At 36.3% G+C, this 27,349-nt stretch overlaps 1 non-coding gene across 1 annotated transcript; it reads right to left on the reverse strand.

Moving 5' to 3' along the window:
* Nucleotides 1–24,798: 24,798 nt before the first annotated feature.
* Nucleotides 24,799–24,905, reverse strand: LOC118898631. Its single transcript, XR_005020774.1, has one exon. It is a non-coding gene; the product is annotated as a U6 spliceosomal RNA (small nuclear RNA).
* Between the last annotated feature and the right edge of the window lie 2,444 nt (nt 24,906–27,349).

Below are 27,349 nucleotides of genomic sequence, written 5' to 3' on the forward strand. Positions count from 1 at the left end.
TATGGTAGGTTGGGTTAGCTATCAAATTTAGGTTATCTTCCAAAGGAAATGATCCATTTCCAGTCTGATGTTAAGCAGTGGTGGTTTTTGGAATTTTCATGGAGCAGATAATATTAAAGATTTGGGGATGACAAGCAATAGTTAAGTAGAAGGTGTAACTCTTTATCTTACCCACCTATGAAAGACAAAGCGTTTGAGCTTCACAACTAGGGAACATTAGGACAACAAATGTCAGTTTTCCTACTATAGAATAAATGAAAGGCCATTATCCACTATGTCCTGAAGACACTACAGGGAGGTTATTGGGTAAACATACTGAATTAATCATAATCGAAATGGAAGTGCTATATCTTGTCCATATTTAAAAATCTGATAGGTCACCATTTGCTGTAGACGTGAGTCAAAATCAAGAACTATTTATTAACTTAAAATATCCATGAAATGATAAACTTACAAATACTTATGACAAAGATTGACACTATAGTGTAATTCTACACATTATCTTTTGCATTTAAAAATTATCAAGATATTGCCCTATGCACAATATTTGGTAAGTTTTTTTAAATGGATATGGAATACCTATTTTGTATGATCGTTACAAAGATTAAATCAGTAAATTTATATAAAGCATATGTTAAGCACTGCTCTTCACACATAAAAGCCTTCAACAAATTATAGCTATTAGTTACTACCTATTTGTCAAATTACCAAATAAGTGAATATCCAAGTTCCTATCCAACCTTCCCATTGATGGAGACCTTGATCCTTCATTAGGTCATTCATTCCATTGCTGGATAACTCCAAAGCTTAGAAAGACCATCTTTACATTGATTCAAAATCTTCATTTCCACTTTCTACTCTTGGTGCCAGTTTTGTCCCTTGAAGCAAATAGAACATCTACTGTGCCTTCCACATGGCAGCCCTTTAAACTTTTCTACATAGCTGCATCCTCCTCCTCCAAGACTTCTCCCTCTTGACAGTCATCTTTAGAAAGTTAAACCTAGAAATGACCACAACAGTCTATACTAGTGTGGCCAAGGCAGAGCTTAGATTAGGGCTACCTAGAGATTTAGTATATTATGATTATCGCACCCTTACTTCAGGCACTAGAGTTGGAGCTTAAGTTTGTGTATTATCACTTGGGACATTTTGTATTGCAGATGACAGAAACTTAATTAGCTTGAGTTAAAAAAATAATTTATCAGGTTCTGTTAGGTTATTACAATAGAATAACACTGAGAGAGGATGAATGGAGCTGAGCCATAGGCACAACTGACCCAAGGAACCCAAATTTAGACAGAAGTTTCTTTTGCCATCTCTCATCTGGTGTTCTCTCCATGGGCCAGATTCCTTTGCTGTCCCAGTGGTGGAGACATGGCTGCCTACAGCTCCAGACCTTTACCTCTTAGAACCCAGGGTTTCAAAGAGACACTGGCTCACCGTTCTGTAATTTCAAAATAATCATGTTTTTAAATGAACATGAACTAATCATTATTAACTTCAGAACTTAGAGATGGATTCTTGTTCTTGAGTCACATGTCCATTCCTGGAACCTTTAACGATGGGCAGGGAACCAGGTCATGTTGTGATTTAAGTACTTTCATTGCAACCATTTGGATTCAGTGAAGGGGCAATTTGTAGAAAAGATATGCTGTACAGACAGTCCTGCAAGTGTTTACTAGAGAATACATTGTTTTAGGTTTCATTTTTTGACTAACAGTTAATTAAATCACCTTTTCCATTTGTATTTAACCTGATGTAAAGTTTCACGTGTCCCATTCTGTACTTGTGATATTGGCTTTCTGAACCTATGACATCATTTGTACTGACTGAATTTCAGCACACCTTTGCAGCCTATTGAAATTTTGTATTAGAAATTTTCATCCAACGTACCTTACTAATGTATTGCAATTGTCTGATTTCGTAACTTCGCAAGTAGATAATAAAATGGAAGAGTTACAGACAGAACCTTGCTGCAGTCCATTAGAAACTTCTTTCAAGGTTAACATGGGTCCATTAATCAATGCCTTTTGTATACCATCATTCAACCAACAATGGTGTCTTAGAAATGAGTCTTGGAGAGATTAACCAAGATGGCGGAGTAGAAGGACGTGCTCTCACTCCCTCTTGCGAGAGCACCAGAATCACCACTGGCTGCTGGACAATCATTGACAGGAAGACCCTGGACTTCACCGAGGAGGATACCCCGCGTCCAAGGACAGAGGAGAAGCCACAGTGAGACGGTAGGAGGGGCGCAATCAGAGTAAAATCAAATCCCATAACTGCTGGGTGGGTGACTCACAGACTGGCGAACACTTATACCACAGAATTCCACCCACTGGAGTGAAGGTTCTGAGCCCCACGTCAGGCTTCCCAACCTGGGGGTCCGGCAACGGGAGGAGGAATTCCTAGAGAATCAGACTTTGAAGCCTAGAGGGAATTGATTGCAGGACTTTGACAGGACTGGGGGAAACAGAGACCCCACTCTTGGAGGGCACACACAAAGTAATGTGTGCATCGGGACCCAGGGGAAGGAGCAGTGACCCTGGGGGAGACTGAACCGGACCTACCTGCTGGTGTTGGGGGGTCTCCTGCAGAGGCGAGTGGTGGCTCTGTTTCACCGTGGGGATACGGACACTGGCAGCAGAGGCTCTGGGAAGTTCTCCTTGGCGTGAGCCCTCCCAGAGTCTGCCATTGACCCCACCAAAGAGCACCGGTAGGCTCCAGTGTTGGGTTGCCTCAGGCAAAACAACCAACAGGGAGGGAACCCAGCCCCACCCATCAACAGTCAAGTGGATTAAGGTTTTACTGAGCTCTGACCGCCACAGCAACAGGGAGGGAACCCAGCCCCACCCATCAACAGTCAAGTGGATTAAGGTTTAACTGAGCTCTGACCGCCACAGCAACAGTCAGCTCTACCCACCACCAGAGCCTCCCATCAAGCCTCTTAGATAGCCTCAACCACCAGAGGGCAGACAACAGAAGCAAGAAAAACTACGATCCTGCAGCCTGTGGACCAAAAACCACAGTTACAGAAAGATAGAGAAGATGAAAAGGCAGAGGGCTATGCACCAGATGAAGGAACAAGAAAAAACCCCAGAAAAACAACTAAATGAAGTGGAGATAGGCAACCTTCCAGAAAAAGAATTCAGAATAATGATAGTGAAGATGATCCAGGACCTCGGAATAAGAATGGAGGCAAAGATTGAGAAGATGCAAGAAATGATTAACAAAGACCTAGAAGAATTAAAGAACAAACAAACAGAGATCACCAATACAATAACTGAAATGAAAACTACACTAGAAGGAATCAATAGCAGAATAACTGAGGCAGAAGAACGGATAAGTGACCTGGAAGACAGAATGGTGGAATTCACTGCTGCAGAACAGACTAAAGAAAAAAGAATGAAAAGAAATGAAGACAGCCTAAGAGACCTCTGGGACAACATTAAACGCAACAACATTCGCATTATAGGGGTCCCAGAAGGAGAAGAGAGAGAGAAAGGACCAGAGAAAATATTTGAAGAGATTATAGTCGAAAACTTCCCTAACATGGGAAAGGAAATAGCCACCCAAGTCCAGGAAGCGCAGAGAGTCCCATACAGAATAAACCCAAGGAGAAACACGCCGAGACACATAGTAATCAAAGTGGAAAAAATTAAAGACAAAGAAAAATTATTGAAAGCAGCAAGGGAAAAACGACAAATAACATACAAGGGAACTCCCATAAGGTTAACAGCTGATTTCTCAGCAGAAACTCTGCAAGCCAGAAGGGAGTGGCATGATATACTTAAAGTGATGAAAGGGAAGAACCTACAACCAAGATTACTCTACCCGGCAAGGATCTCATTTAGATTTGATGGAGAAATCAAAAGCTTTGCAGACAAGCAAAAGCTAAGAGAATTCAGCACCACCAAACCAGCTCTACAACAAATGCTAAAGGAACTTCTCTAAGTGGGAAACACAAGAGAAGAAAAGGACCTACAAAGACAAACCCAAAACAATTAAGAAAATGGTCATAGGAACATACATATCGGTAATTACCTTAAACGTGAATGGATTAAATGCCCCAACCAAAAGACATAGACTGGCTGAATGGATACAAAAACAAGACCCATATATATGCTGTCTACAAGAGACCCACTTTAGACCTAGGGACACATACAGACTGAAAGTGAGGGGATGGAAAAAGATATTCCATGCAAATGGAAATCAAAAGAAAGCTGGAGTAGCTATACTCATATCAGATAAAATAGACTTTAAAATAAAGAATGTTACAAGAGACAAGGAAGGACACTACATAATGATCCAGGGATCAATCCAAGAAGAAGATATAACAATTATAAATATATATGCACCCAACATAGGAGCACCTCAATACATAAGGCAACTGCTAACAGCTATGAAAGAGGAAATCGACAGTAACACAATAATAGTGGGGGACTTTAACACCTCACTTACACCAATGGACAGATCATCCAAAATGAAAATAAATAAGGAAACAGAAGCTTTAAATGACACAATAGACCAGATAGATTTAATTGATATATATAGGACATTCCATCCAAAAACAGCAGATTACACGTTCTTCTCAAGTGCGCACGGAACATTCTCCAGGATAGATCACATCTTGGGTCACAAATCAAGCCTCAGTAAATTTAAGAAAATTGAAATCATATCAAGCATCTTTTCTGACCACAACGCTATGAGATTAGAAATGAATTACAGGGAAAAAAACGTAAAAAGGACAAACACATGGAGGCTAAACAATACGTTACTAAATAACCAAGAGATCACTGAAGAAATCAAAGAGGAAATCAAAAAATACCTAGAGACAAATGACAATGAAAACACGACGACCCAAAACCTATGGGATGCAGCAAAAGCGGTTCTAAGAGGGAAGTTTATAGCTATACAAGCCTACCTAAAGAAACAAGAAAAATCTCAAGTAAACAATCTAACCTTACACCTAAAGAAACTAGAGAAAGAAGAACAAACAAAACCCAAAGTTAGCAGAAGGAAAGAAATCATAAAGATCAGAGCAGAAATAAATGAAATAGAAACAAAGAAAACAATAGCAAAGATCAATAAAACTAAAAGTTGGTTCTTTGAGAAGATAAACAAAATTGATAAGCCATTAGCCAGACTCATCAAGAAAAAGAGGGAGAGGACTCAAATCAATAAAATCAGAAATGAAAAAGGAGAAGTTACAACAGACACCACAGAAATACAAAGCATCCTAAGAGACTACTACAAGCAACTTTATGCCAATAAAATGGACAACCTGGAAGAAATGGACAAATTCTTAGAAAGGTATAACCTTCCCAGACTGAATCAGGAAGAAACAGAAAATATGAACAGACCAATCACAAGTAATGAAATTGAAACTGTGATTAAAAATCTTCCAACAAACAAAAGTCCAGGACCAGATGGCTTCACAGGTGAATTCTATCAAACATTTAGAGAAGAGCTAACACCCATCCTTCTCAAACTCTTCCAAAAAATTGCAGAGGAAGGAACACTCCCAAACTCATTCTATGAGGCCACCATCACCCTGATACCAAAACCAGACAAAGACACTACAAAAAAAGAAAATTACAGACCAATATCACTGATGAATATAGATGCAAAAATCCTCAACAAAATACTAGCAAACAGAATCCAGCAACACATTAAAAGGATCATACACCACGATCAAGTGGGATTTATCCCAGGGATGCAAGGATTCTTCAATATACGCAAATCAATCAATGTGATACACCATATTAACAAATTGAAGAATAAAAACCATATGATCATCTCAATAGATGCAGAAAAAGCTTTTGACAAAATTCAACACCCATTTCTGATAAAAACTCTCCAGAAAGTGGGCATAGAGGGAACCTACCTCAACATAATAAAGGCCATATATGACAAACCCACAGCAAACATCATTCTCAATGGTGAAAAACTGAAAGCATTTCCTCTAAGATCAGGAACGAGACAAGGATGTCCACTCTCACCACTATTATTCAACATAGTTCTGGAAGTCCTAGCCACGGCAATCAGAGAAGAAAAAGAAATAAAAGGAATACAAATTGGAAAAGAAGAAGTAAAACTGTCACTGTTTGCAGATGACATGATACTATACATAGAGAATCCTAAAACTGCCACCAGAAAACTGCTAGAGCTGATTAATGAATATGGTAAAGTTGCAGGATACAAAATTAATGCACAGAAATCTCTTGCATTCCTATACACTAATGATGAAAAATCTGAAAGAGAAATTATGGAAACACTCCCATTTACCATTGCAACAAAAAGAATAAAATACCTAGGAATAAACCTACCTAGGGAGACGAAAGACCTGTATGCAGAAAACTATAAGACACTGATGAAAGAAATTAAAGATGATACCAACAGATGGAGAGATATACCATGTTCTTGGATTGGAAGAATCAACATTGTGAAAATGAGTATACTACCCAAAGCAATCTACAGATTCAATGCAATCCCTATCAAATTACCAATGGCATTTTTTACGGAGCTAGAACAAATCATCTTAAAATTTGTATGGAGACACAAAAGACCCCGAATAGCCAAAGCAGTCTTGAGGGAAAAAAATGGAGCTGGAGGAATCAGACTCCCTGACTTCAGACTATACTACAAAGCTACAGTAATCAAGACAGTATGGTACTGGCACAAAAACAGAACCATAGATCAATGGAACAAGATAGAAAGCCCAGAGATTAACCCACGCACCTATGGTCAACTAATCTATGACAAAGGAGGCGAAGATATACAATGGAGAAAAGACAGTCTCTTCAATAAGTGGTGCTGGGAAAACTGGACAGCTACATGTAAAAGAATGAAATTAGAATACTCCCTAACACCATACACAAAAATAAACTCAAAATGGATTAGAGACCTAAATATAAGACTGGACACTATAAAACTCTTAGAGGAAAACATAGGAAGAACACTCTTTGACATAAATCACAGCAAGATCTTTTTTGATCCACCTCCTAGAGTAATGGAAATAAAAACAAAAATAAACAAATGGGACCTAATGAAACTTCAAAGCTTTTGCACAGCAAAGGAAACCATAAACAAGACGAAAAGACAACCCTCAGAATGGGAGAAAATATTTGCAAATGAATCAACGGACAAAGGATTAATCTCCAAAATATATAAACAGCTCATTCAGCTCAATATCAAAGAAACAAACACCCCAATCCAAAAATGGGCAGAAGACCTAAATAGACATTTCTCCAAAGAAGACATACAGATGGCCACGAAGCACATGAAAAGATGCTCAACATCACTAATTATTAGAGAAATGCAAATCAAAACTACAATGAGGTATCACCTCACTCCTGTTAGAATGGGCATCATCAGAAAATCTACAAACAACAAATGCTGGAGAGGGTGTGGAGAAAAGGGAACCCTCTTGCACTGTTGGTGGGAATGTAAATTGATACAGCCACTATGGAGAACAGTATGGAGGTTCCTTAAAAAACTAAAAATAGAATTACCATATGACCCAGCAATCCCACTACTGGGCATATACCCAGAGAAAACCGTAATTCAAAAAGACACATGCACCCAAATGTTCATTGCAGCACTATTTACAATAGCCAGGTCATGGAAGCAACCTAAATGCCCATCAACAGACGAATGGATAAAGAAGTTGTGGTACATATATACAATGGAATATTACTCAGCCATAAAAAGGAACGAAATTGAGTCATTTGTTGAGACATGGATGGATCTAGAGACTGTCATACAGAGTGAAGTAAGTCAGAAAGAGAAAAACAAATATCGTATATTAATGCATGTATGCGGAACCTAGAAAAATGGTACAGATGAGCCAGTTTGCAGGGCAGAAGTTGAGACACAAATGTAGAGAATGGTCATATGGACACCAAGGGGGGAAAACTGCAGTGAGGTGGGGATGGTGGTGTGCTGGATTGGGCAATTGGGATTGACATGTATACACTGATGTGTATGAAACTGATGCCTAATAGGAACCTGCAGTATAGAAAAACAAACAAAACAACTAATACTAAACTTTCATTGGGTTATTTGTATGGAAATATGTTAATAGAAATGTTTCAGACATTACATGAAATTTCTAAAAATCTTATATTTGTATTTGTATGGAAATATGTATGGAAATATGTTAATATAAATGTTTCAGACATTACATGAAATTTCTAAAAATCTTATATGTTCTGGTATAATGTTATAAGTAATAATCCTAGTTATTACTTTAAAATGTATATCTCAGAAATAACTAATTTTCTTGTCAACTGCATTATTATGAACTTTCATCAAATCTTTAACCGTGGTCATTTTTAAGTCTTTTGTCATTTACAGACAGTTCTGGGTGTACTCTGATGATTTTGCAAATATGTTCCTATAAAAGGGTTTCATCTTCAAGAAATTCATGGAAAAGACTCTGACAAGTACAGGTTTCTGGTAACTGACTGTACTGCTGAACTGAATGAATAAGCATTTTCAGAACTCTAATGAAAAACTGATGAACTCATAAAAGTGCTAACAAAAGATCAAGATGAAAAAAAAATTAATTACATGGGACTGAGTGAACTGATGAGGATGAGTATAATTTTTGTGACTTTCTGTCTGAATTAAAAAAAAAAAAATCCCACAAGGACTCAGAGGCAAAGAATATACAAATCAATTTTCACTGCAAAGTAAAGGAGCTGTTACAGTGGAGGATTACTGGACTGAATGTCAATATTATGACATAGTATGAGTGTGTTTCATGTTTGGTAATTGCAATCACTGTTGCTATTGTTGTGGTCATCCATGTACAATGCTTGGTGTCAGTCTATTTATGTCTTGTAAAAATAAAATACAGTGTGTGTGTGTGTGAATAAAAAAAAAAAAATTTAAAAAAAAAAAAAAAAAAAAAAAGAAAAGAAATGAGTCTTTCCAGAAGCCCACAGATGTAAATGTCAGAGTCGTTGAGGTTAGAAGACTCATCATCTCATCTCACAGGAGAAAACTACTTGAGGAGCAGTGTTCCTGCAACAACAAAAAAGAGAAATTCTTAAACAGTGACCTAAAATGCCAATTTTCCCCCTCAAAGAAGAGGTCGTGCCTGAAATACTTTGTAGCATTGTACAGATCATTATCTCAACAAATCATTTTTCTAGTGAAAAGAGAACTCAGAAAGAAATTTCCAAGAAATGCAGTTCTGACAGGAAGGACAAAGGCTCTAAACGCCCTAGATGGAAGAGGTTGGGGCAGGAGCCTTGGGTAGGATGTCCAGGTGCTGGCCACAGGGTAGGTACTAATCTAAGCCGTCTCCACCCTGTGTTCTAAGATATTCTCAGCACTCAGATGCAAAGTCATGCTTGAAAAGCTCTGATTTCCCTGAACATTTTCTCAACAGACTTGGCTGATACCATCTTATTTTCTGGGTACTTCTCAGTTTTTAACTGGTGTGTCAAATTGTGTCATCAGTGGAGTGAATGAAATTTGCCATCCATGAACAGTTACCTTCAACCCACTTTTGATGTGAAACCTTCAATTTCTTCATTTACCCTTCCCCATTCAACAGGTATTAATCAAGCATTTAAAATGTGTCAAGCTCTGAAAAAATAAATAAACAAAATAAAATAAAATAAAATGTGTCAAGCTCTGGGGATAACTCAGTTCTCAAAACAGACACAGTCCCTGACTTCATGGAACTTAAAAACCCTCTTCTTAAGCCAAACAAGTCTGCTCACTGACCAGTGAAACTTCCAGCACTTTTCTACCCCCCAACCCAGAGTTCTCTCCTCTCCATGATCTCCTGTTTAAATCCAGTCTCAAAGGGTACCCCTACCACCACAAGGCTCCCAAATCAACCCAGTCTGAAGTGCTCTTTCTGCTGAGTTCTTGTAACTGGATTGCTTGTACAATGGACAGCTATTGGCTACATTTGATGAAAGAAGTGAGCTTTAGAGTGGGATAGAGCCATGTTCAGATCCCACCTTAGTGGCTTACAAGATCGTTTAGTCATAGGTTATTTAATAGTTCTGAGCCACATCCATAAATCGAGGCTAATGGCAATTTCATAGAGAAATAATTGATTCCACATGAACTGTTTTTATCCAATCATCTGTTTCTCTACCTGTGGTGTACAGATAAGAGAATAGGACTTGGAGCTGGAACATCAATGCTTCTAACACTCCTTGGCTCTGATCCCTTGGAAATATCACCCAATATCTGTGAGTCTGTTTCCTGAGAAGCAAACCAGGGATAATAATTTTTACTTCAAAAGGTTGCTATGAAAAGGAATGAAGTTAATGTATAGAACAGAAATTTATGAGCTAGAAAGCACAGAACACATGGCAGACTCTGTCCTGATGACTATTATGTAGGTTTCCTAACCGTAACTAGGTTATCAACCCAGTTGGGTCGGTGAACCTATCTCCTATTTCTCTCTTGGACCTGTCCTTTTCCTACAGTACACAGAGACAGTCAGCAATGCTGATAAGTGGGCACACAGACACACGCGCGCGCACACACATACACACACACACCTATTCATGTTCTGTTTTAAAGCTTTTTATAAAATATATTACGCACATAAAAAGGGTGCAGATCTTAACATCACTTGATAAATTTTTATAAAGTTCATAAGCAATCACCCAGCTCAACTCACGAAACATTACCAGAAACCCAGAAGCCTCTTCCGCAGTACTCCACCCCACCCCCTCAAAGCTAGCCACCATTCTGATTTCCATAACCAATGGAGTCATACAATATGAACTCTTATGTGTCAGGCTTATTTATCTCAACGTTAAGTATGGAGAGTCACTCCTTTATTATTGAAATATATTTGACATATAACATGTAAATTTAAGGTGTACAACATGTTAATTTGATACATTTATATATTGTAATATAATTGCCATTATAGTGATAATTAGCACCTCTGTCACAGCACATAATTATCATTTATTTGTAGTAGTTGGAATAAGTAAGTTTTATTCTCTTAGCAAGTTTGATGATTATAATATGATATTGTTTTCTATATTCACTGTACTGTGCGTTAGAGCTCTAGGACTTATTTACTACTCTGCAAGTTTATACCCTTAAACAACCTCTGTCCTATCCCTCTACCCCCTTCCCCTAGAAACCACCATTTTACTCTTTGTTTTATGAGTCTGACTTTTTCAGATTCAACATATGAGTGATATCATAATATTTGTCTTTCTCTGATTTACCTCACTTAGCATGATATCCTCATGTCTATCCATGTTGTAACAAATGGCAGGATGTCCTTCCTTCTTATGACTGAATCATATTTTATATATATATATGTATATATATATACACACATACATACATACATATACACACACCACACCTTTTTATCCATTCATCCATTGATGGCACTTAGGTTGTTTCCATATCTTGGCTATTGTGAATAATGCTGCAATGAACATGGGAGTGCAGATATCTCTTCGATATCCTCTTTTCATTTCCTTTGGGTATATACCCAGAATTGGAATTGCTCGATCATATGGTAGCTCTCTCTGTTTTTTGTTTTTTGGGTTTTTTTACTGAAGTATAGTTGATTTACAATGTCATGTTACTTTCAGGTGTACAACAAAGTGATTCAGTTATTATATATACATACATATTCTTTTTCAAATTCTTTTCCCTTATAGGTTATTACAAGATATTGAGTATAGTTCCCCATGCTATGCAGCAGGTCCTTGTTGCTATCTATTTTACACCTAGTAGTATGTGTATGTTAATCCCAACCTCCTAATTTATCCCTTCCCTCCCCTTTCCCCTTTGATAACCATAAGTCTGTTTTCTATGTCTGTGAGTCTACTTCTGTTTTGTAAATAAGTTCACTTGTATCTTTTTTTTAGGTTCTACGTATAAGTGATATCATATGATATTTGTCTTTCTCTGTCTGGCTTACTTCACTTAGTATGATAATCTCTAGGTCCATCCATATTGCTGCAAATTATTTTGTTCTTTTTTATGGCTGAGTAATATTCCACTGTATATATATACCACATCTTCTTTATCCATTCAACTGTCAATGGACATTGAGGTTTTTTCCATGTCTTGGCTATTGTAAACAGCGCTGCAGTGAATATTGGAGAGTCATGTATCTTTTCAAATTACACGTTTCTCCAGATATATGCCCAGGAGTCGAATTGCAGGGTCATATGGTAAATCTATTTTTAGATTTTTAAGGAGCCTCCATACTGTTCCCCATAGTGGCTGTACCGATTTACATTCTGACCAACAGTTTAGGAAGGTTCTTTTTTCTCCACACGCTCTCCAGCATTTGATATTTGTAGACTTTTTGTTGATGGCCGTTCTGACTGGTGTGAGATGATACCTCATTGTACTTTTGATTTGCCTTTCTCTAATAATTTGTGATGTTGAGCATCTTTTCATGTGCCTTTTGGCCATCTGTATGTCTTCTTTGGGGAAATATCTTTTTTTCTTTTTAGTTATCTATTTTATACATATTAGTGTATATATGTCAATCTCAATCTCCCAATTATTCCCACCACCGCACCCTAATTTCCCCCTTGGTGTCCATACGTTTGTTCTCTACATCAGTGTCTCTATTTCTGCCTTGCAAACCAGTTCATCTGAACCATTTTTCTAGATTCTACATATATGCGTTAATATACGATATTCATTTTTCCCTTTCTGACTTATTGCACTCTGTATGGCAGTCTCTAGGTCCAACCACATCTCTACAGATGACCCAATTTCATTCCTTTTTATGGTTGAGCAATATTCCATTGTATATATGTACCACATCTTCTTTATCCATTTGTCTGTCAATGGGCATTTAGGTTGCTTCCGTGACCTGGCTATTGTAAATAGTGCTGCAATGAACACTGGGGTGCATGTGTCTTTTTGAATTATGGTTTTCTCTGGGTATATGCCCAGTAGTGGGATTGCTGGGTCATATGGTAATTCTATTTTTAGTTTTTTTAAGGAACCTCCATACTGTTCTCCATAGTGGCGGTATCAATTTACATTCCCACCAACAGTGCAAGAGGGTTCCCTTTTCTCCACACCGTCTCCAGCATTTGTTGTTTGTAGATTTTCTGATGATGCTCCTTCTAACCAGTTTGAGGTGATACCTCATTGTAGTTTTGATTTGCATTTCCCTAGTAATTAGTGAAATGCTTTTAAATAATCAGTGAGCAGCTTTTCACGTGCCTCTTGGCCATCTGTATATCTTCTTTGGAGAAATGTCTATTTAGGTCTTCTGCCCATTTTTTGATTGGATTGTTTGTTTTTTTAATATTGAGCTGCATGAGCTGTTTATATATTTTGGAGATTAATCCTTTGTCTGTTGATTCATTTGCAAATATTTTCTCCCATTCTGAGGGTTGTCTTTTTGTCTTGTTTACAGTTTCCTTTGCTGTGCAAAAGCTTTGAAGTTTCATTAGGTCCCATTTGTTTATTTTTGTTTTTATTTCCATTACCCTAGGAGGTGGATCAAAAAGGATCTGGCTGTAATTTTTGTCACAGTGTTCTGCCTATGTTTTCCTCTAAGAGTTTTATAGTATCCAGTCTTACATTGAGGTCTTTAATCCATTTTGAGTTTATTTTTGTATATGGTGTTAAAGAATGTTCTAATTTCATTCTTTTACATGTAGCTGTCCAGTTTTTCCAGCACCACTTATTGAAGGGACTCTCTTTTCTCCATTGTTTATTCTTGCCTCCACTGTCATAGATTAATTGACCATAGGTGCATGGGTTTATTTCTGGGCTTTTTATCCTATTCCATTGATCTAAATGTCTGTTTTTGTACCAGTACCATACTGTTTTGATTATTGTAGCTTTGTAGTATAGTCTGAAGTCAGGGAGCCTGATTCCTCCAGCTCTGATTTTCTTTCTCAAGATTGCCTTAGCTATCTGTGATCTTTTGTGTTTCCATACTTTTAAGTTTTTGAGAAAGCTTCTTATCATTTTCCATAATGGTTGAACCAATTTACATTCATACCAACAATGTTCAAGGGTTGCAATTTCTCTACATCCTCACCAACACTTGTTATCTCTGGTCTCCTTGATGATAGCCATTCTAAAAATTTTCAGGTGCTATTTCATGGTTTTGATTTGCATATTTCTGATGGTTATTAATGTTCAGCATCTTTTTATGTACCTGTTGGCCCTTTGGATTTCTTCTTTGTAAAAATGTCTATTTAATTCCTCTGCCCATTTTTTAATCAGATTTTTTAATTGAGTTGCATGAGTTTTTGTATATTTTGAATATTAACTCCTTATCCAATATATGGTTAGTAAAATTTTTCTCCATTCTGTAAGCTTCTGTTTTTTGTTTTTTTTAATTTGTTTCTCTTGCTGTTTTGAAACTTTTAAGTTTAATGCAGTCCCATTTGTTGATTCTTGCTTTTGGAGCTTATGATTTTGGTGTCATAGCCAAAAAATCATTGTCAAGACCAATGTTAAGGAGCTTCTTATCTATGTTTTCTTCTAGGAATTTTATGTTATCAGGTCTTACGTTTAAGTCTTTGATCAATTTTGAGTTAACTTTTGTGGAGTGGTATAAGAAAGGGGTCCAATTTCATTTTCATGCATGTGTTTCTCCAGTTTTCCCAGCACCATTTAGTTACTTATTTTTCTCTTTTAAAGTATGATTATTTTATTATTTTTATTTTTATTGAAGTATTGCTGTACAATATTATATAAGTTACATGTACAGTATAGTGATTCACAATTTTAAAAGTTATATTCCTTTTATAGTTATTATAAAACATTGTCTATATTTCCTGTGTTGTACAATATATCCTTGTATACCAACACCATTTACTGAAGAGATTATCCTTTCCCTATTGGGTATTCTTGACAAATATTAGTCTACCACATATGCAGGGGTTTAATCATGGGCTCTCTCCCTCTTTTCTGTCTCATTAGTCTATGTGTCTATTTTTACACCAGTATTGTACTGTTCTGATTACTATAGCTTTGTGATATAGTTTTAATTCAGGAAGTGTAATACTCTAGCTTTGTTCTTCTTTCTCAGGACTGTTTGGACTACTCTGAATCTTTTGTGGTTTTATACAAATTTTAGGATTGTTTTTTCTATTTCTGTGAAGAATGCCATTAGACTTTTGATTTTGATTGTGTTGACTCTGTAGATGGCTTTGAGTAGTATGGACATTTTAACAATATTAATTCTTCCAATCCATGAACGTGGGATGTACTTTCATTTGTATGTGTCTTCTTCTATTTGTTTCAACAATGTTTTATAGTTTTCTTCATACATATCTTTCACTTCTTTGGTTAAATTTGTTCCTAGGTATTCCATTCTTTTTGATTGTATGGTGAATAGTATAGTTTACTTTATTTCTCATTCAGATGTTTCACTATTAGTGTATAGAAATACAACTGATTTCTGTACCTTAATTTTGTATCCTGCAACTTTTCTGAATTAGTTGATTAGTTCCAACATTTTGGGTTGAGTCTTTGGAATTTTCTATATACAAAATCATATCATCTACAAATAACAAAAATTTTACTTCTTTCTTTCCAGTCTAGATGCCTTTTATTTCTTTGTCTTGACTTATTTCTCTAGCTAGGACTTCCAGTACTGTATTGAATAAGAGTGGTGAGAATGGGCATCCTTGTCTCGTTCCTGATCTTAGAGGGAAAGCTTTCAATTTTTTTTTACCATTGAGCATGTTAGCTATGAGTTGGTTAGACATGGCCTCTATTATGTTGAGGTGTGTTCCTACTATACCCAATCTGTTGAGGGTTTTTTTTTTTTTATCATGAAATGATGTTGTATTTTGTCAAGGTACTTTTGCTGCATCTGTTGAGATGGCCATGTGGTTTTTATCTTTCATTCTGCCAGTGTGATATATTACATTTATTGATTTGCATATGTTGAAACATCTTTGCATCCCGGGAATAAATCCCACTTGGTAATGGTGTACAATCCTTTTAATGTGTTGCTGAATTTGGTTTACTAGAATTTTTTTGAGAATTTTCAGATCTATATTCATCAGGGATATTGGTCCATAGTTTTCTTTTATTGTAGTGTCTTTATCTGGTTTTGGTATCAGGGTAATGCTGGCCTGGTAGAGTGAATTTGGAAACGTTCCCCTACACTTCAATTTTTGGGAAGAGTTTGAGAAGAACTGGCATTAATTCGTTTTTCAATGCTTGGTGGAATTTGTCAGTGAAGCCATCTCTTCCTGGGGTTTTCTGTGCTGGGAGGTTTTTGATTACTGATTTAATCTCTTTACTTGTTACTGGTCTGTTCAGATTTTCTATTTCTTTCTGATTCAATCTTGGTAGGTTGTGTGTTTCTAGGAAAATGCCATTTCATCTAGGTTATCTAATGTGTTGATATATAATTGTCCATAGCAGTCTCTTATGAGCCTATGCATTTTTGTAGTATAAGTTGTAATGTCTCTTCTTTCATTTCTAATTTTATTCATTTGAATCTTCTTGCCTTTTATCTCAGTCTAGCTAAAGGTTTGTCAATTTTCTTTATCATTTCAAAAAACCAGTCTAAATTTTGTTGATCTTTTCTTTTGTTTTTCTGGTCTCTATTTCATTTATTTCTATTCTTCTCTTTATTATTTTCTTCCTTCTGCTAATTTTGGGCTTAATTTGTTTCCCTTTTTCAAGTTCCTCGAGGTATAAAGTTAGGTTTCTTATTTGAGATTTTTCTAATTTCTTAATATGCAGTTATCGCTATAAACTTTCCTCTCAGAACTACTTTTGCAGCATCTCATAGAATTTGATATGTTGTGTTTCCATTTTCATTTGTTGTTCATATGTTGTGTTTCAAGATAATTTTGTATTTCCCTTTGATTTCTTCTTTGACCCATTGGTTGTTCAGAAGTGGTTGTTTTTTCCCCCCATATATGAGTAGATTTTCCAAGGTTCCTTTTGTTATTGATTTCTAGTTTCATGCCATTGTGGTAGGGAAAAAATGCTTGATTTCAGTCTTCTTGAATTTATTGAGACTTGTTTCTGTGGTCTAACATTCTCTATCCTGGAGAATGTTTTGTGTGCACTTGAGAAGAATGTGTATCCTGTTGCTGTTGGATGGAATGTTTTATATATATATATATATATATATATCTGTTAAGTCCATTTGGTTTAAAGTAGGTTCAATTCCAACATTTCCTTGTTGATGTTCTGTCTAAATGATCTATCCATTGCTGACAGTGGGGTATTGAAGGCCCCTACTATTATTGTGTTGTTGTATTTCTCCCTTCAGATCTGTTAGTATTTGCTTAATAGATTCAGGTGCTCCAATCTTGGGTGCATGTATATCTATGATTGTTATATCTTATTAATGTATTAATTCCTTTATCATTATATAATGACCTTCTTTGCTTCTTGTTACCATTTTTGGCCTAAGGTCTATTCTGTGTCATATAAGTATGGCTATCCCTGCTTTTGTTTGGTTTCCTCTTGCATAGAGTATCTTCTTTCATCCCATTCACTTTGTTTCTGTGTGTGTCCTTAGAGCTGAAATGAGTCTCCTGTAAGCAGCATATAGTTGAGTCTTGTTTTTATGCATCCTTTCTGTGCCTTTTGATTGGCAAATTCAATCCATTTACATTTAGGGTGATTATTGATACATAAGGACTTACTACTGCCATCTTATTGTTTGCCTTCTGTTTGTTCTGTATCTCCATTGTTTCTTTTTCCCTTTGGTAAGCTCAGTCTCCCCTTATTTTATGTTTCATAAATATATTCTAGAGTTTTGCTTTGTAGTTACTATGAGGCTTACATAAAACATCTTGTAGATAAAACAGTCTATTTTATAAAGATATCAACTTATCTTCATTCACCTATAAAAGCTCCACTCTTTTACTCATTCCCTTTCATACCTTTGAGATCACAATTTACCTCTTTTTATGTTGTGTAGTCATTAACAAATTATAGTACCCATAGTTATTTTTAATACTCTTTTCTTTAATCTTTATATTATAGTTAAGTGGTTAACACACCATTCTAATATAGAGTTACAGTTTTCTAATTCTGACTATCTATTTTCACCTACACCAGTGTTGTGTACCTTCACATATTCTCATGTTGCCAGTTAGTCTCTTTTCATTTCAGCTTGAAGAACTTCTTTCAATATTTCTTGTGAGGAAGGTCTAGTGGTGGTGAACTTCCTCAGTTTTGGGGGGGGGTTGTTTTTTGTTAGTTTGTTTTTTGAGAGGGGAAAGCATTTATATCTCCTTCATAACTGAAGGATAACTTTGCTGAAATTATTCTTGGCTGACAAATTTTATCTTTCAACACTTTGAATTTATCATTCTACTCTCTGCCGTCCTGTAGAGTTTTAGCTGAGAGATCTACTGGTAGCCAGACAGAGGTTCCTTTGTAGGTTACTTTCTTTTTTTCTCTGGCTACATTTAAGATTCTTTATTTAGTATTGATTTTAACAGTTTCACTGTAATGTGTCTTGGAGATCTCTTTGCACTGAAATAGTCAGGTGTTCTATTAGCTTCATGGAATTTTATGTCCAAGTCTTTCCCCAGGTTTGGGAAGTTCTCACTATTATTTCTTGAAATATACTCTCTGCCCCCCTCTTCCCTCTCTTCTTCTGGTATGCTGATTATCCTTATATTTGCCTTTCTGATTAAATCCAATAGATCTTGTAGGGTTTCTTCATTTTTAAAAAGTCTTAGATCTCTTTCCTCTTCTAACTGAATTACTTCTATATTTCTATCCTACAAGTCATTTATCCTTTCTTCCACCTGGTCTGCCCTGTTGCCGATGCCCTCTGTTGCATTCCTCATCTCGTTCATTGAATTCTTCAGGTCCAGAATTTCTGTTTGATTATTTTGTTTTAATTTCAGCCTCTTTGGTAAAGAACTCCTTCTGTTCATTAACGGGGATAGCTGGGCAGTCACTCACCACTTTTGTTCTCCACCTCCTCCATAGGAATGGTCACTTCTTTCCTCTTCCTGTGCTGGAGAAGTCTCCGCTGCTGCCATCAAAAGCCTAGCCCTTTGCAGTATCACCTTGATGAGGGGGGCCACCTTGCCAAGTTCCTTCCTCTCCTCTGCATTCAAACTCGTCTCTGTCCCTCTCCAGTGGCATGCTGGACTCTACCCCTTAGGCAGGCTGGACTTCCACAAATTCTCTCTCATCCATGGTTATCTGCCTAGTTGTACACTCTTCAGGTTTCCTTTTTCCCAGGAAATAGGGGTGGGGCAGGCTTGCTGACTTGCTTGAATCCTCAGCCCTTTCTAAGGTTTTGCTCTTTTTATTTTTTCCAGATGCATAGGTGGGCTAGAAACCTGTTGAGTGCCTTGGTGTAATCTGCAGAGGCACCTTTGTTCAGTCATGGATGTCTAATTAGTCTCCTTTAAAAAGGAGAAAAGAGGGGTAACTTATGCCTCTAGGAGTGATGCTGATGTCACTCCTAGAGATTCACTCTTTGTTGCATGTAGCAGTGGGTCATTATTATCATTGCTCTATAGTATTTATTGTATAAATATACAAAAAATTATTTATACATTCAACCGTTGATAAACGTTCATTCATTAACCATTGATGAACCGTTGATGAACATATTATTCCAGTTCAGAGCTATTTCAAATAGTACAATAAACATTCTTGTATATTTTGGGGTGCCCTGTGTTTGTATTTCTACTGAGTGAATACCTAGGAGTGGAAGTACTGGCTTATAAGATATGCATACATTTAGCTTTAGTGGAGACTGTCAAACATTTTTCCAAAGTGATTGTACAAATTTATACTTAATTTGCCAGCAGTGAATGAGAGTTCAGTTGCTGTACTCCCTTGCTAAGATTTGGTCATGTCTGTCTTTGCTTTGGTTAGTCCAATGAAAGTGTAGTGGTGTTATATTGTCATTTTAATGTGCATATCTTGATGATTGATGAGGCTAAACATGTTTCATATGTTTATTGGCCATTTGGCTATCCTCTTTGATTAAGTGACTATTTAAGTGATTTGCCTGTTTTTATATTGGGTTAACTGTTTCTTAATGATTTTTAGTTCTTTATGTATTCTGGATGTGAATCTTTTTATATGAATTACCAACATATTCAATGTTGTGTGGCTTGGGTTTTCATTCTCTTCATGGTGTCTTTTGAGGAATAGGAATTTCCTAATTTTAATGTAGTCTGAATTATTGTCTTATGATTAGCATATTCTATATTCTATTTAAGAAAACTTTGTCTACCTGAGTTAATAAAAATATCTTCTGACTTTTTTCTAAAAGCTTTTGTTTAACTTTTGCATATATAAGTCTACAATCCACCTGGAATTTATTTGTGTAAGGTGACAATAAAGATTAATTATTCCCACTTGGATATCCAAATAACCAAATAGCACCATTTATTAAAAAGAGCATTATTTCTACACTATACCACAGTGTCACCCCTGCCGAACATGAGGTAGTTCTGTAGATGTGGGACTCTTTTCTATTCTATTAAGTTTTTTATCTATTCTTATGCAAACTTCAATCTTTATAATTGTCCTGAAACCTGATAGTATAAGTCCTCCAGCTTTTTTCTTTTTATTAATGATCTCCTTGACTGTTTTTGACCTCTTGCATTCTTATATGAGTTTTAAAATCAGCTTGTCAATTTCTACACAAACCTACTGAAAACACCATTAATTAGAATGGTGTTTAATCTGAAGATTAATTTGGGAAAAATTTACATCCTAACAGTTTTAATTCTTCCAATCCATGAAGATGGGGAAAAACAACTTCTCTATTTATTAAGGCTTTTGAAATTTCTTTTGGCAAAGTTTTATAGTTTTCAGTGTAGAGGTCTTGATCATTTACCATCAAATACATTCCTAGATTTGAAGCATTTTATGCTAATATAAATTTTATCTCTTTTACTTTAATTTCATTTGCAACTTTTTTGTTGCTGGTGTATAAAAATATAATTGATTTCATACACTGACCTTGGATCCAATAACCTGGATAATAAACTTATTAATTCTAGTTGTTTATCTCTAGATGTTTTTTAAGATTTTCTATGTACACAATCATATTTTCTATCAATAATGACAGTTTTATTTTGTCTTTTTCTAAACCTTATGACTTTTGTTTCTTTATATTGCCTTATTGCATTGATTAAGATCTTCATTTTTATTTTAATAGAAATAGTGTTAGTAGAATCCATATAGTGCCCCCAACCTCAGGAAGAAAGTTTTCAGTAATTGACCATTAAATTGACTTCTCTTTTTGACTTGCTAGGAGTCTTTACTGTAAATCAATATTGTGTTTTATCAAAAGTTTTTTCTCAGTTATTAAGATCATCATTTTATTTATCTCCATTTTCTGTGAATACATTGAATTATATGGACTATTAATGGTAAACTCTTGCTAACATTCCTAGGATAAACTTCATTTAATTGTGATGCATTACCTATTTCATATATTACTGAATTCCATTTTCAAATATATTATTTAGATTTTTTACATATATGTTCCTGCTACATATTGGTCTGTAATTTTTCCTTTCTTATAATTTTCATAACTATTTGACTGTCAAGGTTATGCTGACCCCACAGAAATACTGAAAAGGGTAACTTCTTTTTCTATTTTCTGGAAGAGTATATATAAAATTGAAGTTACTACTTTCTTTACTATTTGCTAGAATTCACCAAAGACACCATCTGGGCCAGGAGTATACTTTATGGAGAGGTTTAAAGTAAAACATTTGATCTCTTTAGTAGATATACGATATTCTGATTATTCTTTCTTTTTGTCAGTTTTGGTACGTTATATTCTTCAAGGAATTTATTTCACTTAAATGGGCATAAAGTTATTTATAATGTCTTTTTTTAATTAATTAATCTATTTATTTATTTTTTGGCTGCGTTGGTTCTCCGTTGCTGCGTACAGGTGTTCTCTAGTTGCTGCAAGTGTGGGTTACTCTTCGTATTGGGGCACAGGGTTCTCATTGCAGTGGCTTCTCTTGTTGCGGAGCACAGGCTCTAGGCACGTGGGCTTCAGTAGTTGTGGCACGTGGGCTCAGTAGTTGTGGCTTGCGGGCTCTAGAGTGCAGGCTCAGTAGTTGTGGCACACAGGCTTAGTTGCTCCGTGGCATGTGGGATCCTCCTGGGCCAGGGCTCGAACCCATGTCCCCTGCATTGGCAGGTGGATTCTTAACCACTGTGCCACCAGGGAAATCCCTGCATATTTCTTTTTGTTGTTGTTCTGTTAACATTTTTGTTAATATATGGTATAAAGCAGCACTGCCTAATAGAAATGTAATGTAAGCCACATACGTGATTTAAAATGTTCTATTAGCTACACTCAGAAAGTAAAAAGAAACGAGTATTATTAATTTTAATCATATAATTTATTTAACCCAGTATCCAAAACATAGGCAGATTTTGCTTTGCATGGCTCCAACATGCATTAATTTTAGTTATCACCATCTAATTTAATAAAACTAGTCTTCCAATAGCATGGTTCAAATCTCAATGGTTCTGGTATAATAACTGTGAGTAATTGCATAAAGTACAAAATTCACTGCTAGATTTTCAGTCCACGAATGACTATGGAAACAACAGGTGGACATCATTATCAGTGACCAGTCAAAGCATTTCTTTCAAAGTCCACTGGTGATTGGTCAGTGCACATCTGATATTCAGTTCATGCATAGACAGCGAAGTGTGTAATTGTGTTGCCTCCTTGTCTCTTAGTGTTAAATCCACATGACACTTATAAAAATGGATAATCTAAAGAGGGAACTGGCCAACGAGGTGAGAGATCAGCAAAGACATTTTCAAAAGATATTGTTGGAAGTGAAAGCAGGTGTGATTACAAGATGAACAACTGTGGGGACATTGACCCTTCTCCTGTTCAAGAGACTCTAGATGAATAGCCTCAGAAACTTAGTGAAGGTAAACTTACTGACAGAAATGAGGAATGTGGTTGTGACGAAAAAGATGCAGATGACTCAGAAGAAGTGACACCAGCAATAAAATTTCACATTAAAGAAACTTTCAGAGATATTTCATGACATTGGGAAAGCAATGGATAAAATGCTGGGAACTGATTTCAGAAAGGAACATGATAATTCACCAAGGCTCATAAAAGATGCTCGTCCATATTACAAGTTATATAACAAGAAGGCGGCAGGCCCTGTTCAACCTACTCTTGATATGTTTATTACGAAAAAAAAAACTTTTTTTCTCAGTGTTCCTAATATTTTAAATTAGTGGGTACCAAATAAATTAGTTTTACCACTTTTTAAATTTTTGCATACATTTATAACTGATAGCAAGAATTTTCATTGTTTGGACACAAAATTCTAAAGGTCACATATCTCATAGCATTGTGGTCAGAAAAGATGCTTGATATGACTTCAATTTTCTTAAATTTACTGAGGCTTGATTTATGGCCCAAGATATGATCTATCCTGGAGAATGTTCCACATGCACTTGAGAAGAAAGTGTATTCTGCCGCTTTCGATGGAACATTCTATAAATATCAATTAAGTCCATCTGGTCTAATGTGTCATTTAAGGCCTCTGTTTCTTTATTGATTTTCTGTCTGGATGATCTGTCCATTGGTGTAAGTGGGGTATTAGAGTCCCCCACTATTATTATGTTACTGTTGATTTCGCCTTTTATCGTTGTTAACATTTGCCTTACATATTGAGGTGCTCCTATGTTGGGTGCATAGATATTTACTGTTGTATCTTCTTCTTGGATTGATCCCTTGATCATTATGTAGTGTCCTTCCTTGTCTCTTGTAACATTCTTTATTTTAAAGTCTATTTTGTCTGATATGAGTATTGCTACTCCAGCTTTCTTTTGATTTCCATTTGCATGGAATACCTTTTTCCATCCCATCATTTCCAGTCTGTATGTGTCCCTAGATCTGAAGTGGGTCTCTTGTAGAGAGCATATATACAGGTCTTGTTTTTGTATCCATTCAGCCAGTCTGTGTCTTTTGATTGAAGCATTTAATCCATTTTCATTTAAGGTAATTATCAATATGTACATTTGTATTGCTATTTTCTTAATTGTTTTGGATTTGTTTTTGTAGGTCTTTTTTCATCCCTTCCTCTTTTGTTCTCTTGTGATTTGATGGCTATCTTTTGTGTTGTTTCTGGATTGCCTTTTCTTTTTTGTGTGTGTTTCTGTCATAGTTTTTTGGTTTGCAGTTCCCATTAGGTTTTGATATAGCAGTCTATACACATACCAGGTTGTTTTAAGTTGCTGGTCTTTTAATTTCAATCGCATCTCCCATTTCCTGCATTTGTATTCTCCTCTTCTCACAGTTGCTGGTTTTGATATCATATTTGTGTGTGGATGCTTTCCTACTTTTACTGTATATTTGCCTTTATTGGTGAGCTTTCCCATTTGTGATTTCCTTGTTTCTAGTTGTGGCCTCTTTTTTTTTTTTTTTTCTGCCTAGAGAAGTTCCTTTATCATTTGTTGTAAAGCTGGTTTGGTGGTGCTGAATTCTCTTAGCTTTGCTTCTGTAAAGCTTTTGATTTCTCTGTCGAATCTGAATGAGAGCCTTGCTGGGTAGAGTATTCTTGGTTGTAGGATTTTCCCTTTCATCACTTTAAATAGATCATGCCACTCCCTTCTGGCTTGCAGAGTTTCTGCTGAAAAGTCAGCTGATAACCTTATGGGAGTTCCCTTGTATATTATTTGTTGCTTTTCCCTTGTTGCTTTTAATATTTTTTCTTTGTATTTAATATTTGTCAGTTTGATTAATATGTGTCTTGGCGTGTTCCTCCTTGGGTTTATCCTGTATGGGACTCTCAGCGCTTCCTGGACTGGAGTGAGTGTTTCCTTTCTCATGCTAAATATGTGGAATGCTTCATGAATTTGCATATCATCCTTGCACAGGGCCGATGCTAATCTTCTCTGTATCATTCCAATTTTAGTATATGTGCTGCCAAAGCGAGCACTAAAGGTCACATAATAATCATAATTTCCCCCCATTGATTATTGTTATCATTTGTGTAGTTTTGGCTTAGAAAGTCACTTTTATGGTTCTGCACTGTCTTGCAAAGCAAGGACTGCCTATATTATCATTTCAACATACAATCAATGTAAAATTTTGGGATATATTACATTCTTGTTTTCATACTAAGTCTTCAAACTACCATGATGTGTATTTTACACTTACAGAACTGCTCAATTTAGATCCGCCACATTCCAAGTGCTCAGTAGCCACATAGACTAGTGACTACAGCATTTGGCAGCACAAATCTGGAGTGTCCTTTCTTTTTAAACCGGAATTGAACAGTGTTGGCATTGGTGGGAATATGAGTAACTGACTGGAAACTTTCTGTCCAAACAAATCAAGGCTTGAGGTGGGGAACAATGCAGAATACGCTTTCTCCCTCAGAGGTAGCAAAGATACTGTTGTTACTTCAGCTCCCTCTGGAGAAAATAAGCCTTGAATTATTCTCAGAAACTCACTGGAATCAGCCTTGTTGGAACAGTAAGGGTAAAGGAGAAAGAATGAGTCTTCCAGGGAAAATACTGGCTCCTTCATGCCCCATTTGAGCTGAAATAGCTTGGCTCATATTAGCTCTGGGGTGATTTGTAAGAGCTTTTGGGTTAACACATTATCTCTGAAAGATCACCTAGAGTCTGAGGGCCTCTGAACAGCGGGCAATCTGCTTGGAGTCTTGAAAATACTTTTGCAAGTTAGTGGAGTCAGCAAACTATTTATTTGATTTCTTCCTCAGCCTCACATTCTGGGAATTCCCAGGGGCCTAATAGGAATAGCAGCAACACCTGCTTGGTTGTCAGTTTGCAGGCGTCTTTCTTCCTAACACTCGGCAAATGACTACCCTGCCTATTGTCCTAATATTGCTAGATTTTTCTTGGGTGAACAAGATTATAGCATTGATTCCTCTTTCTTATCCCAGCTCTCCCTGAAAGTTGGCCCATAAATATTTGTAAACAGTTAACGTCTGAAGTTAGATGAGGGGTGTGTGTGGGTGTGTGCACGTGCACACCTTCAGGCTACTACACTTTCTAACAAATGACTCATTTCCTAATGATTCATTAGGAAAAGAATATAGCAAAGCAGGTAGAAGCACAATCTTTGAAGAGAGATCAAAGTGAGCTCACCTTTCAATGCTATCACTTCCTAGCTATGTAATCTTAATATATCTTAGTTAATATTTTTGTGCCTCAGTTTCCTCATCTATAAAATGGGAATAATAGTACCACCAACTTCATACAGTTGATATAGGAACTAAATGAGATCAGGCATGGAAAGTGTTAGTCAGTGGCTGCCACACTCTAAATGCTAAAATAATAACCAACCTTCCTTGTTGGTGTTATTATTACATCATTATTTTACTGTTACTGTTATTATCACTCTTAGAACTTTTGCTTTAAAGGAACAAAACAAAACAAAAACACATTAAAAAAGAGAAAAAGAATCCAACTTCACAAGTTGCATTATGAAGTAAGGATTTCCTTGGGCAAAGGGCATCTTGGCAAAAGACCGTATACCCCAACGGTCTGCAAAACTTCTCAAAAATCCTCTTCACCATCGTATCTTCTGATATTCCCTCCTTCAGGGCAAATTCCTCTGCCTCTCCTCAAAGCTCCAGCTTGTACCTGCATCTTCTTCACTCCTCTACTTCCCTCATTTTGACTGCAGCCTCTCACCTCTTTTTATGTTTATTTCACTTACTCTTTGGCTCACTGATGCATTCATATGGTACAAAATTGTAAAGACAGAGAAAGGTAGCAATAATATATCTTTCTCCCATCTCTATTCCCTGCAATCCCGATCCCCAGAAGCAACCACCATAACCAAGGGTATTCTATTCATAGACAGCAAATACACTTGGAGACTGGACGCTGCTAGTACCTCAGACGTTACCTCATCCTCTGTAGCAGCAACACTCTTTTCATCGGATGGATCAACCATAATTTATCTAATTCCCTATAGAAAGACACTTGAATTGTTTCAATATTTTATTATCATAAATAATGCTGCAATAACTAATTACATATATAATTTTACCCATCTATAAGATAAGTTCCTAGAAATTTAATCACTGGATCCAAGGGTAGGTACATTTTAAATCTACATTTTTGTAGATTTGGCCAAATTACCCTCCATGAAGGTTTTGCTAATTTATACTCTTGTTAGTAACGTAAGAGAGTGTCAGTTTCCCCACACCCTCAGCCCACGTAAGTTGTTTTAAATTGTATGACCTTTCCCATGCCTTTTCTTAGGCAGAATAATCTTAGCTTGTTCAGTACTACATCTCCAGCCATTTATCCTTATGGAAAAATGTTTTTATCTCTTCTACGTTTTCCCCCAGTGGAATCTTTGCAATCCACCTATGGCATCCAGACTGTCTTCTATCTATAACCT

Source organism: Balaenoptera musculus, chromosome 7 (assembly GCF_009873245.2).
Source record: "Balaenoptera musculus isolate JJ_BM4_2016_0621 chromosome 7, mBalMus1.pri.v3, whole genome shotgun sequence".
Classification (NCBI taxonomy): domain Eukaryota; kingdom Metazoa; phylum Chordata; class Mammalia; order Artiodactyla; family Balaenopteridae; genus Balaenoptera; species Balaenoptera musculus.